At 36.8% G+C, this 13505-nt stretch overlaps 1 long non-coding RNA gene and 1 pseudogene across 1 annotated transcript in view; both read left to right on the top strand.

Moving 5' to 3' along the window:
• The window catches only part of LOC120608587 (uncharacterized), an 83487-nt gene that overhangs the window by 44710 nt on the left and 25272 nt on the right, over positions 1-13505 (top strand). The window lies entirely within an intron of this gene.
• On the top strand, positions 11283-11401 carry LOC120608671 (uncharacterized; annotated as a pseudogene).

Below are 13505 nucleotides of genomic sequence, written 5' to 3'. Positions count from 1 at the left end.
CTAATGCTGTGACCCATAAACCTTATCGGGTTTGCCACTAGCTTGAGTTACTGGAGTATGTGATGGAGGGAAGGGTGAGCAAGGGTCCACATGCCTTATAAAGACCTCTTAACAACGAGCAGCTGTGCAGATCCACTGGAAGCCTTTAAGTTTCACAACGAACTATTTTATATGTACAAGTTGTTAGATTGTTTTAGGCAGTTTGGACTGCTTTTGACTTAATTGCAACCCCTCTGGGGATCTGTGCCAAGGTACCACTCTCCACTAGCCACATAGAGAATGACCCGATAGTGCCTTTAGTTTCCTCTAAATACAATCTATTGATTTTCTTTCTCCCACAGTAAGCAGGGCAATCTTGGTTATTCCAAAGCAATTAGGTAGAGTATTTGCTTGGACTCTTCTTCAATCTTGAAGGGTTCTATTTACTCTCTTCCATTATAACCTTAAAGCTTTAGTCCCTTATATAGCCAAGAGTTGCTTTTCTGCATCAATAAGCAAAAGCATTACAATATTAATAACCCTTGGCCACGGGTTTAGCTTCCTCACTTTCTTCCCATGCTTGGATGATTTCCTTCGCATTTGAAGTAATCAATAGTGGCCTGAAATTCATTTAGGCTCTCATACACTCCATAAAGTTTCCAAAATAAGCCAGTGGCAAGCATTTAATTAGCTCATTTTGTTTCTGCCAGGGCAGAGATGCAGACTTGAGGAGTCCAAGAACTGGTACACAATATAGCTGTTACTGAAAACTTCATGCCTTGGCAGGAATTAGAAATGGGATTCAGAAGACTAACAATTCTGCCCTTATCACCCTCTCTGTGGCTTTGGACATTTCTTTGCCAATATGGACCCCCATTTTCTTTTGGGTAAAAGGAGTAGGTGCCACTAGTCTTTTAGGCAAATTCTTCCAGCAGCAGGGCCCATTAGAAGTACCAGTTACCATGCCAATGCTGAGGATAAAAGATGTACAAGACATAGCCAAATGAGGAAAGAGAGAGACAGGCATAGTGACAAGTACTTTCCCCTGCCTGGGAAGGGCTCTGCTGCAGATGGGTGGAGAGTGCAGTGGGGTTGCCTACAGAGCTGTCCCTGGGACAGCTCTAGACTGAGGACACAGGAGCTATAAGGCTTCTTTTTTTCCTGTGGTCTTCATAGCTGGAGAATATTTATTTTCTCTCCATGCCCAGTGAACGATATTTATTCCCATACCCTGCAAATCCTCTGAAAAAGGAAATATCTTTTAGGATGTTTATGCTAGGTTTTTTGCTGATAGCTATCAGTGGTTGTGAAGTCACAGCACTTCTGTCAAGATGAACCAATAATGAGTCTCATGCACACACAGGAAAAGGCTGCAGCGTGTTCTAGGTGGATAGGAAAGTGATATTGGATGGCCTGGCTAGGCCTCCAGCTACAGACAGGCAGGAAAGCCTGGAAGGGCATTCACAGGCTGAAGGTGAGAAGAGTTTCTGGCTCCTTTCGTTGGTTCGTGAAAAAAGCTACAGATCTGTGATCCTGGAATAACACCCCCACTGCGTTTGCATATCTCCTGTGTGGGAATCTAACCCATGTTTCCGCTGTGGAAAAATACCGCACAGGCAGCAGGGCTCTGTTCCCCACATCTAGTCCCACTTCTTCACCTTATTGACGGTTTATTTAGGCTTCACCTTGATCCAGAAGAGTGAAGAAATTTACATAAATGTATACATAATAAAATAAAACTTAAAGTAAGGAGGTACTGCTGAAGTGTGTATAAAATACTGACCCTTCCAAAGTGTTCATGCCTTTTGACTTTGCAATGATATTCCTAGAAATTTATCCCAAAGATTTTAATTAAAGTCTGCTCAAAGATTTATCTTTGTTTTTCATATACTTGTAACTTCTTTGTTCTGCTTTTTAAATTGTGAAATATCTTAATAGAGGAGTGTAAAAAATGTATACGTATAGTTAAGAGAATAATAATAAAGCAAACACTAGAGTACCCACTGCTCAGGTTAAAATAAAGAGCACCGATGGTGTTTTAGAAGACTTTGGGTCCTCAAACTGCTGCATCCCTACCCCATTCCCCCCCAAATCTCTTATACATGGGCAACACTAAAATGATCATTTTCTGTAATCATTCCATTGCTTTTCATTATAATTTTACCATATATAAATATATCCCTAAATAACATATAACTTTGTTTTGCCTTTTTTGAATTCTGTGATTGACTTCTTATTCTAAATATTATGTTATTGAGATTTTAAAATATCGATGCATACAACTAAATTTCATTGATTTTTTTCTCTGTTCTATAGTATTCCAATATTTGAATACACCACAGTTTATTTATCCACTCTACAATCGATGTATAGTTTGTCTCCCGTTTTTGCTATTATGAGCAATGCGACGTTTACTATTATTGTACATGTAAAATATGATACACATATAAGAGATTCCCTAGGGTATATACTTAGGAGTGAAATTGCTGGGCTGTAAAGCAGGTGGTCAACTTTACTAGGTATGGAGAGACAAGTGGGGTTGTTTGCTAAATGCCCCTGGGAGTTCAGTTTGCCTAGTGCCAAGAGAGCTGGGATGGAGAGTTGTCCTTTCCCTAGAAGAAGGTGCTGTGCCCCTTCCCAGTTTCCCCAAGGTCATGGAATGCTAGTGGTGTTGCCAGACAATTCTGTGAGTAACTGGCATCTAAATTCAGATTGTTGGACATTGATCAATGCCCCCCACCCCCAACTGAACACACACATTCTTTTACCTATTAGCAAGGCTGTTCTCATGGGGTCCTACCTCTGAAGTAGAGCCCCCTGGTATATCCAGCACTACCCTGGCCCTTCACATCTCTTTGTGGAAGACTGAGCTAACAGTGAACCGTGTATGTTTTGCTGACCCTCTGCTTTCAGTTTCCCTAACAAAGTCAGTTCTGTGCCTATACATAACGATTTTGTTTGACTTAAACACCTTTTCATACTAGGTAATGATAAACTATTTTCCAACATGACTGCTCCAGTTTAGCTCTCTGCTGTGGATGAAGTCCTTTTGCTCCATGTCCTCACCAATGCATGTTATTTTAAATTTTAAATTTAAAGACTTTTACATTTTTGTCAATCTTGTGGCTATAAAATTAAAACTCATTATAGATTAATTTGTATTTTCTTGATTGCCAATGAAATTGAACATCCTTTCATATGTTTATGAGTCATTCAAATTTCCTCTTTTGTGAAAGTGTTCATTCAAAGCTCTTTTCTGAGTTGTTTGCCTTTTAAAAACTGGATTCATATGAGTTATTTATATATTTTGGTTATGATCCCTTTGTGGATTATATGAATTGCCAATGTTTTCTCCAGTTTTATGATTTGTCATTTCTCCTTTATTATGGGATCTTTTATAAACAGAATTTCTTAATTTTAAGGCAGTCAAATTATTCAGCTTTTACTTATGGTTTATATTTTTGGTCTTTACAAACTCCTTGTCTATCCAAGTGCAATTAAGTTATTTTCCTATATTTTCAATTAAAGGTTTTGTATTTTACTGTTTGATTTTGGGACTTTAATCCCAGAGTTGATATTTGTGTGTGGTGGGAGTCTAATTTTATATTTTCCATATGGATAATTGCCCAGCACCATTTACTGAAAAGTTTATTTTTTCCTTGACTGATTTCCTTGACTTACAAGATCAACTATGTTAGACATCAAATATCCATATGTGTATGTGACCATTTTTGGAGTCATTATTTCATCCCATCAATCTGTTTGTCTTTTCTTGTACAAATACTACACTGCACCAATGTTTACAGTTTATAGAAAGTATTACTATCTGGTAGAAATAATTACCTAATCATGTCCTTCAGCAATAGGATTTTGCCTCTTTTTGGAATTTTGTAGTTCCATATAAATTTTAGAATCAGCTTGTGAAGTTCCACAAACAAATAAACAAAAGGTTGGGGTTTTGATTGAGATGACCTCAATTTGGAAAAAGTTGACATCATTAAATTATGTGTTTTATAATCCACAAACATGGTATGTCTACTTTTATTTAGATTTTTAAAAATATCTTTTAAAAGGTTTATAATTTTCTTCATTAAGATACTTTTTAAGTGCTGTTGAGACTAGTATCTCTTAAAATTTTTTATTTTATTTTTGTTGATACGTGGAATGCAATTGATTGTTGCATATTCTTATGGACTCTAGTGATTTATTTGTAGAGTTATTTTCTACATACACAGTCATATTATCACTAAATAATGATTGTTTTATTTCTTCTTGTTATGCCTTTCTCTGTTGACCAGGCACAGTATGGTGTTGAATAGGACGGGAGATAATGGAAACCCTTGTCTTGTTCTTGATCTTAAAGGAAAGTTTTCGACATTTCATTATTAATACATTGTTTGCTATAGATTTAGCTTTGAAAATGCTTTATTAATACAGGGGAAGGGAGTTCCCTTTTAGTCCAAGTTTAAGATTATTCTTTATTATGAATGGATGCTATATTTTATTATATACTTGTTCCTTGCATGGATTCAGATGATTATATAATTCTTTTCATTTAATTGTTAATATGAATATTGCATTATTCACATATTTCTAATGATAAATCATCCTTACATTCTTGAGATAATTCCAATCTAATTACCATGCGTTATTTTTTTTGTACATTGCTTTAATCAGTTTTCTAATGTTTTTAATATTTTTGCATCTATGATCATGAATAAGATTGGCTTATAGTGGTTTCCTTACTGTTCTTGACAGGTTTTGATATCAGGCAAGCATTGTTTTTGTAAGTGGGTAAGGATAATGAGACAAAGGAAAAATAAGAAATAAAAGATACGAGTTAGGTCGTGATGAAAATTTATGCCAAAAGATCTCTTACATGGCTAAGAATCTGACTCTGAGCTTCCTAGTAATGAATTCAAATCAATTTTACGAGTCATAAAAATCAGTGAGGCAAAATAAAGCTAACTGTTCAGAGGCAGAACAAATTTTTAAGAAGTAGATAGGATGGTAGTTTGGATACTATTCCTTAGATCTGGACTACCTGAGTTCCAATCTTAGCTCTACTACTTACTAGCTGTGTAAATTTGGACAAATTACTTTATCTCTTGATGTTTCAGTATTCTCATCTGTAAAAGATAATTATGGTATCTACTCACAAAAGCATTTCACAGATTAAATGGATTAATACACATAAAAGCCTTTGAAAAGTGATGGGTTCTTGGTAGCACTCAATAAACATTAACGTTTTTTATCATTTCTGATAGTGAGACCAGAAAGAAAATTTCTCCTTGAATCCTTTTTGAGAGGATAATGTTTAATGAAAAGGACAATGGCTTGAACAAACTCCTTGTAGAATTATTATTATTATTGCTATTTTAAAAATCATTTTGAGGGATGTATATCCTTCAGGCAAACTTTCATAAGTAATGTTTTTCTAGTTGAGTTTTTGATAAATTTTGAGAGCAGTGAATATGAGGCAATACTCTTATGAGCAGTACCTGAAATACAGCCATATATGTATATATTTTAACGTAGAGGACTATCGCTAGAAGACCACCTTGCTTCCACGTGGGCCAAGAAGTACCTGAGAACACAGCTAAGTTTCTCTTCTTGAGGAGTTTTGGTTATGCAGCAGTGCACAGTCAGCAGGGTGGTCAATGTCCCAATGGCTGCACTAATTTTAGCTTGGGAAAAAATTAAAATCAGATATTGCAAACTATCACTGTGGTCATAAATTAGTTATTTAAAACAAATGTCTAGTTATAGATACCTGACTTACTGTACTGGATAATTAACTACACTGCTTTCCAGTCAAATAACATTTACAACTAATGCTTACATTGACCTGACTATGGCTATACTGTACTAAGCACTTCACATATACTAACTTATTTAACCCTCAGAACAATAACATGAGGCAGATACTGTTACCATCCCCATTTTACAGGTGAGTCAGGCAACTAGTAAGTGGCAGAATTGGGGTTCAAACACAGGTAGATTGGCTCCTGAGTCTGAATGTTACTGAGACGCCCACCCTGTATGTAGATCTTCTTTGTGGCAGGAATCTTATAGCAGTCCAGAATATTCCAAATGTTAAAAGAAAAGGATCTGTATGTGAAAGTGTTTTTCTTTGTCCATACTATGGCAAGGTACATATCCGACCAGACAAGAATGCTAAGAATATGCAAAGTGAAAACAATGGTGGCATCTTTCATGCCGTTTCCACCTGATTAGTTATAGATCCTAATTCTGACAGTGGGTTAAGGATCAGGTTCTCATTAAACATCAGTAATGAGGATCAATAGCATATTAATTTTGTAATCGCCACCCATAGTCAATTCCCATCTACTGAAATATTAAAAAAGAATCTAAAAAGAGTACATATAATCTTGTGTAACTCTAAGATATTTCTTTACAAGTAACTCTATACATTTCTATACAGATTTGTATATGTGTACAGAGTTTGTCAATGATCAGTAATGGAATAACTGTGCCTAAAGGCCACCTCCTCCTGCATAAAATATTGGCTTGGTGGGCCTAAACTTGCAATTTATCGAGAAGAAAACAGGCATACCACTATTTGTCGAGTCCTTTTCTGTGGTCAAAACCTGTTACTTTCTTAAACTGGGTTCTTTCAGCATGAAAATTCTCTAACATTAGCTTTTGATACTGTAGAAGCAACATTTAGCTGCAGCTATCTTATAGGAAGTTTACATAGTTGTGATTGGGTGGGAGTGGTTGCTGGAGAGCAGTGAAAAACCTGGAGGTATTTCTTGCTTCTCTTCAGTTTCTTGGCAATTAGGGTTGGAGGAGTCCAGCTGCAAAATGGGAACCTCCTAGTGGTCATTGCCCATATGTCTTTCCAGGGTATCATCAGTGATGCCCAGGAAAATGGCCTCTTCCTTGATGTTGGAACATGTGTACCTGGAGGATACCACCACCTTTGGGTGATTGCTCTTGGGGCTACCTTAGCTAATGCTCTGATTCTACAATTTGGAAATGATAAAGTTGCCTATTAAAAACTGCGATGAAGTTCACAATGGTTTTAGCTAGGTGGTAGTGTAGTTGTAGAGCTAATAAAGATATTTACAAACAGGGACCTGCCAAGCAGTTCTTTAATAGTTCTGAAGGGGCAAGAAGTCTTCTCAAGTACTTTATTTGGTTAGATTTATTTTTGTAAATCATTTTTTTCCAATACAAGGGAGCACTACCTAGACTCAGCAAGAAAGCAGCCTGAAATCTACAAAGTTACTTCAATTTACAGAGCTGGGAAAACGAGTGCTTCCCACAGTTAACCAAGACCTGGGCTTCTAAACCTCATTCATCAAATTCATAGCTGTGATAACAGTGTCCCAGAATCTGCCCTCATTTCCACATCTAATGGTCAAATTTAGATCTTATCATATAGATTAATGCTAAAGTATTTTTAATGAGAGAAGAGCTTTATAAGATTTAAGTTTTGGAAACTCCCAGATAATTCTCCTAATTATTATGATGTAAGTTTTACAATTTCGTTTCCATTTGTTTTGGTTTTCCTGTCTAGCAATCCCTGACTCTCTTTGGTTTATAAATTAATGGGTGTGGAAAGTGAAGGTCCCATGTCTGAATGAGAATGTTTAAGTTATTAACTGTGTGAATGAGGCAAGTTTAAGTTATTAGCAACCAACTGAAATGAGGGAACAAAGAAATTTTGTCCTCCAGGCATCGAGGCAAAGTTCCAAAAAGGTCATAGGATGGCAACAGACATCAGTGGAAGCTGAAAGTCCTTTAACTTGTTCTTCAACCCCAGACTTCCTAACCAGCCCAGAAAAATATGAGAGCAGACTGACTCTAGGATGGATAGATATACTTAGATTTAAAACTTAGGGCAAGTTGACTCTTCCTACCTGGTCTTAAATGTTAACTCCAAGGATAATAATAAGTAGACAAGACCTACTTAATGTAATATTTGATTCTAATCTTTAGGGCAGATATACAGTAAAATTTTTCTTTAATTTTTTTCCATTAGCTACCACTTAGTACCAGCAGATTCTATTCCTAATGAATTTTTGTGAATCTCTAAAGGAATACCCTCACCCCACAGGAAATTAACCCATTTATTCCTAAGAGATTCCTGGCAGAGTCTCATTGTGCTCACTGTAAATCCTTGTGTCCAGGGTCTTAGAGATAAGCAACTCTGCCATGAAAGACACAGAATAACATGAGATTTAAATAACATCACGAAAAGATCGCTTGGGGAGCTAGCAATGTGAACTTTGGAGGGAAGCAGGGTGAGTGTAGGAAAGGTGTTAAGACAAATCATGTCTAGCTTCCAAAGGAAATAATGAGGACTGGGAAGAAGAGGTTCTGGCCGTATGAACGATGAAGCTCAGGATAAGGCCAGATGTAGGAGGAAGGAGGATCTTACTCATCTTTACCTCAGAACATTACAAAAGTTTTATTGTATTCTTCTCAGCACATCATGTCAGGAGGCACATGGTTTAAGGTGTTCTCCAGAAGTCTCTGTAGTAAAGTTACTATTTTCCCCTTTGTAATTAATAAGTATTATGTGTGCAGCAATATTTTGAGACTCGTTCCTTTTTTCTCCTCTAACACATTTCCAACTTTGAATCATGAATATGGAGGGATTAATGTCTTAGAATTGAGGTTTCTTACAAGCAGATATTAGAACCCAATTTAAAAAGCCAATCAATTCTTCACCGTTGCCACCCTACTACATTTATAGAAGAAGACTTTTACTCATCAAGGGGAAAACAACAGGGATACTACTGAGCACAAAGAAAAGCAACTGAATACTTAAAGCATATCACCCAGTTGTTTCTTCAGGTTATCTGGCTTTCCCCACATGTAGCAAGGCAAGCTCATCCAGTCCAACGTGGAGCACCAACCGATTCCTGGTATTAGGGAACGCTTCAGATTTTTTTTGGGTCAGGTCACGGGCACAGGGTAGGGCTTGGCGGTGAGTCACTTGTACAAGGAGTCAAGAGTTTTTCCAGAGAACTTGGTGTCTGACAGCAGTGGATTCAGGTGGCCCGAAGGTCTTATTCTTTAGCCAAGAAAGAATCAAGGGAGAAATCGCTCTCTGAAACTAGGTGTGAGAGATGATTCAGTGATCTTCACTGGAATCTTACAAGAGGATCTAACAAAAGATATGGAGGAGAAGGATATATTGTCACTAAAGCCAAGATTCTGAAGTTTAACTGACTTGTCCTTTAGGACCCATCCATTCTATAATATAAACTATTTCTCCTTAAAGAAGCCAAACAGAGGATCTGAGACAGCCTGCCTCAGCTACCATTTTCTTGTACACTGAGAGGTATTCCAGGTATTACCTTGGTGTATAATTTGGATTGAAACAGACTTTCCTGATTTCCTGTATGGATTTGAATTGCCTAATACATCTAACTTGAAAAGGCATGGTTGATGATGTTTTTAAAACATTTGAAATTGTCCCCATTCTGGCCAGCAATAACTCTCATGCAGGAGGCAGGAAGCTCTACAACAGAATTGTGACTTTTTCTCCTTTGATCTTGCTGAGGGGGTACATGGAATAACTCAGAAAGAAATATATTCAAGGATGGCTGGAGTGTGGAGCCCAAAAGGGAACCCTCCCCTGTCTTCCTCCCACAAGAGTGAAGTGAAGTGAAGATTCAATGCCACTTAGCTTCTCCCCACCATCAGCCTACCTTCCTTTTCATTTGAGTACTTCCTGTTGGTACAGTTTATTCAAACTCTCCTTTACTGAGACTCACCAATTATTATCATTTTCTCCACCTGCTTTGTCATTTGCATGTGTGCTGTCACTCACACTTACTCTCTTTGAACCATTTGAGTGTAATTTTACTGTAAAAAGACCTCTCTGTTTCCTTTTATATATTTATAATATATATATACATGGGTTCATGGATTCCTCTTTTTATTAAGAGAATTATAATTCATTACTATCATTATTTTTATTTTGATTCTCCATAATCCCAGATTTGGCTAGTGAGATATTGTAGATTTTTATTCCCGAATTCTTCAGTGTGTACTTTTTAAGAACCAACTCATTCTTTCACATAATCACAGCATAATGATCAAAATCAGAATATTTAAAATTTATGAATAATTACTATGTAATACAGAGTCCATGTTAAAATTTCTCAGTTGTCTCAACAGTGTCCCTTGTAGCTATTTCCCCCTGCTCGGGATCCAAGGCAGGATCACATGTTACATTAGCTATTATGTCTTACATCTCTTATTCTGGAACAGTTCCTTAGCCTTCCTTTGTCTAATCTTGGCATATTTGGAAGAGTACAGCCAGTTATTTTGTAGGAAGTCCTTCCATTTGACTTTAGTTGATGTTGTTACCTCATGATTAGATTCAGATTATGTATTTTAAGTAGAAATGTTACAGGAGTGATACTGTATTCTTTTCAGAGCATCAGGGGAGAAAACAAATGGTTTAAGTTGGTGTCCTCCAGATTTTTCCACTGAAAAGCTATTTTTATTTTTATTTTTTGAAATTAACAAGTGATTTATAAAGATATATTTTGAGGATATGTATATATCCTGTTCTCATCAACATTTTACCCACTAGTTTTAGCATTTGTTACTGTTTTTTGCCTGAATGGTATTTTCTAACTCTGTCATTCTTTCTACAAGTATTAGTGGGCATTCTACTGTAAGGAAGAGCTTTCTATCATGAATGTATGTATGTATGTTTGTATTTGTATTATTATTATGTCTTATTTCTATGTGGATTCAAGGATTCTTCTTTTATCCAATGAGTTATAATCTATTACTATCGTTATTTATTTTGATGATCAAATGTTCCAGATTTGGCAAATGGGAACTCCTTCAAACTGGGTCTAGTGTTCTTTTAACATATTTACATCATTTTTTGAGCTTTCTTTTGGACACAACATATGTCAGGTTCAAGATATTTTGTTTTGTACTTTCCTGGTCTCAGCCCTAGAAGCAGTCATTTCTTCAAGGAGTCCTTGTTCCTTTTAGTGGAGAATGATATTCAGAAACAGCTTTGGGAAGCAGATGTACACATTGCTACTGGGGTCTAATTGCTTTGTCAGTAGACAGAGCTATGAAATAAATGTATACGTGTGATTGTGACTATGTATATTTATATTATGTATTTCATATATGTGTACATGTATGTAAATAAATGTGCATGTGCATGTGCATGTGCCATGAGTTCATACTAATGTATTTAATTGTAATCCAGCGTCATGAGATTTATTCCAGGCTTCCCTTTCCATATTTGTAACTCCTTTCATGAGAGTTGTGTTTTAAAAGTCATCCTTGTCTATGGCCACGCTACCCTGAACAAGCCTGATCCTGTCTGATCTCGGAAGCTAAGCAAGGTCGAGCCTGTTTAGTACTTGGATGGGAGACCACTTAGGAAGACCAGGTGCTGTAGGTGTAAAATATATAAAAAAATAAGGGATTGTAAGCTGACAAGGTCCTTGCAATCTGTGAGGTCAACCAAGGGTCGCCTCGCCTAAAAAAATAAATAATAATAAAAATAAAAGTCATACTTAAAATTAGGATAATTTTAAAGGAAAGTCAGGGTGGTGATAGGAAGCCAAAGGAAAAAAGGCCTTCAAAATCTATTTATGGAGTAAGTTCTCTATTACACTTCTTGATGACTAATATTAAAACCAATGAAAACTTTTACATAAAAGTAGAGTAGAAAATTAAGAAGCTATTAAAAAAATAGAGTATATGGTAAGAAAAAAGTAAAACTAAAGAGAAGTTAAAACTAAACTCAGAAGTCCAATAAAGGTAAAAAGTTAAGCTTTTTAAAATAATAAGATAAAATGGATATGATTTAAAATAAAAGACAGGTCACAAACCAATAAGGTAAAAGGTTAAAAACAGAAAAAGTAAAGAAGATAAAATCTAAGACAAAATACATATGCTTCTATGCTCCATGAATCAGAAAAGCAAAATACTGAAATAAAAAGATCAGAATTAAAATTGTCAACATAATAACAAATAAAAATATTAGAGAAATATACTTAAAAGAAAGAAAAAGTTGAAAGACCAGAAAGGTAGCTGAGAAGGAAGAAGTGAGGGGTCATGCAGAGGCTGAGGAAGGAGGATCCATGACCAAGTTCATGAGGTTCTGCTTTTCTTCATGGGGAATGAATCTCCTTTTGAAATTCAGTTGCCCTTTATGAAGCTAGAGCCAGCACTTACTCTCTTTGTTGAGGTGTGCCACTGTAGACCCACTATAAGGGATCGACAGCCAGCAGGGAGTGGAGGATGACAGACGGACAGACATTCTCACAGCCAGCAGTCAGCATAAGCAAGGGCAGAAAGGCCTCTGAGTATTAGGAGCCGCCTGTTCACTTTTTCTTTCAGAACTGCAGTTGGGATTGTTTGCCCTGAGCAGACCTGGCTTAAAAGTGGATCTGAGGGCACCTTCTAAGAGTTCAGTGTGGTGGATGAGGAAGAGCAATCACTTAGAATTTGGGAGACATGGGTTTAGTCCCAAGCTAATGCAGTCTTGAATAAGCCATTTACTCTCCTGGGACATTGTATTTATTTTTATCTATAGTTATTTATTGAAGATGGAAAAGGAGAGACTTACAATAATGTTTTCTTATCAGTATTAGACCACAGATAAGCACTATATCAAATTTTCCATTGTAGATTCCTGGATCAAAATCTTCTATTATAGATTCGCGAAGAGAAGTAAGACCGAGAGGATAGGGGTATGAGGAACTGAGGTGTTGCGGAAGGGGAAGATGGGGGAAGAGGAGCACAGGATGCAGTAAATGTTTGACTCAACAATTTTCAAACCTGAGGTTGGGAAAAAATGGTCATGCTACTAAAAGACTTAGCTTCATCACATATATTTTTTAATAGTGTCAGTAAAACAAAAATTTAGTTGAAAGAGCCCAAGACTCCAGCCAACAAGGCAGAACTTAACAAGCCTGGTAATTATTCAGATCACAAAACAGGAAGAAGGAGAGCCGATTCTGTCTGACACATAAGCTGAAGTTATAGTCATTGCACTCCTGAGAAGATGCTTCTAACTGGCTCTAGTCCAAGGGTGTCATAGTAACTGTATGTGTGTGAGTGACTGATTTCTCTTTCTCACATCACACTGGGCATCATATCAACACATCAGGGCTCTCTCCTCTGTACATTAGAAGACTGGGGTACTGGGAATGAGGGTAACAGGATTGTCAGCCCCTCAGACACCAAGAAAGGTCAGGGTAGCAAGCAGGGAATATCAGAGGATCAGGGTCTCAGCTCTGTTGCCATCTTCTCTTCCCTCCTCCCTTTGTCCTGAGCTTGCCTCTAGCTTGAATTCCCTGTTTCGTTTTTTTTGTTTGTGTTTTTAGATAGGGTTCGGTTTGGTTTTCTTTTTCTGTTCCCTTGCCTTATGTGAGAAAATCGTGGGAGGAAAGCACAAGACTGGGAAGAAATACAAACTATTCCTTCCTGTCCTTATTTGAATCCACAAATCCCATTTCATCTCTATGTCTCCATCACCTTTGGCTAAGTCCCCTGAG

Source organism: Pteropus medius, unplaced genomic scaffold, assembly GCF_902729225.1.
Source record: "Pteropus medius unplaced genomic scaffold, Ma_sr-lr_union100, whole genome shotgun sequence".
Taxonomy (NCBI): domain Eukaryota; kingdom Metazoa; phylum Chordata; class Mammalia; order Chiroptera; family Pteropodidae; genus Pteropus; species Pteropus medius.
Note: the sequence above shows the minus strand (reverse complement) of the source record. Positions and strands in the feature narration are given on the sequence as shown.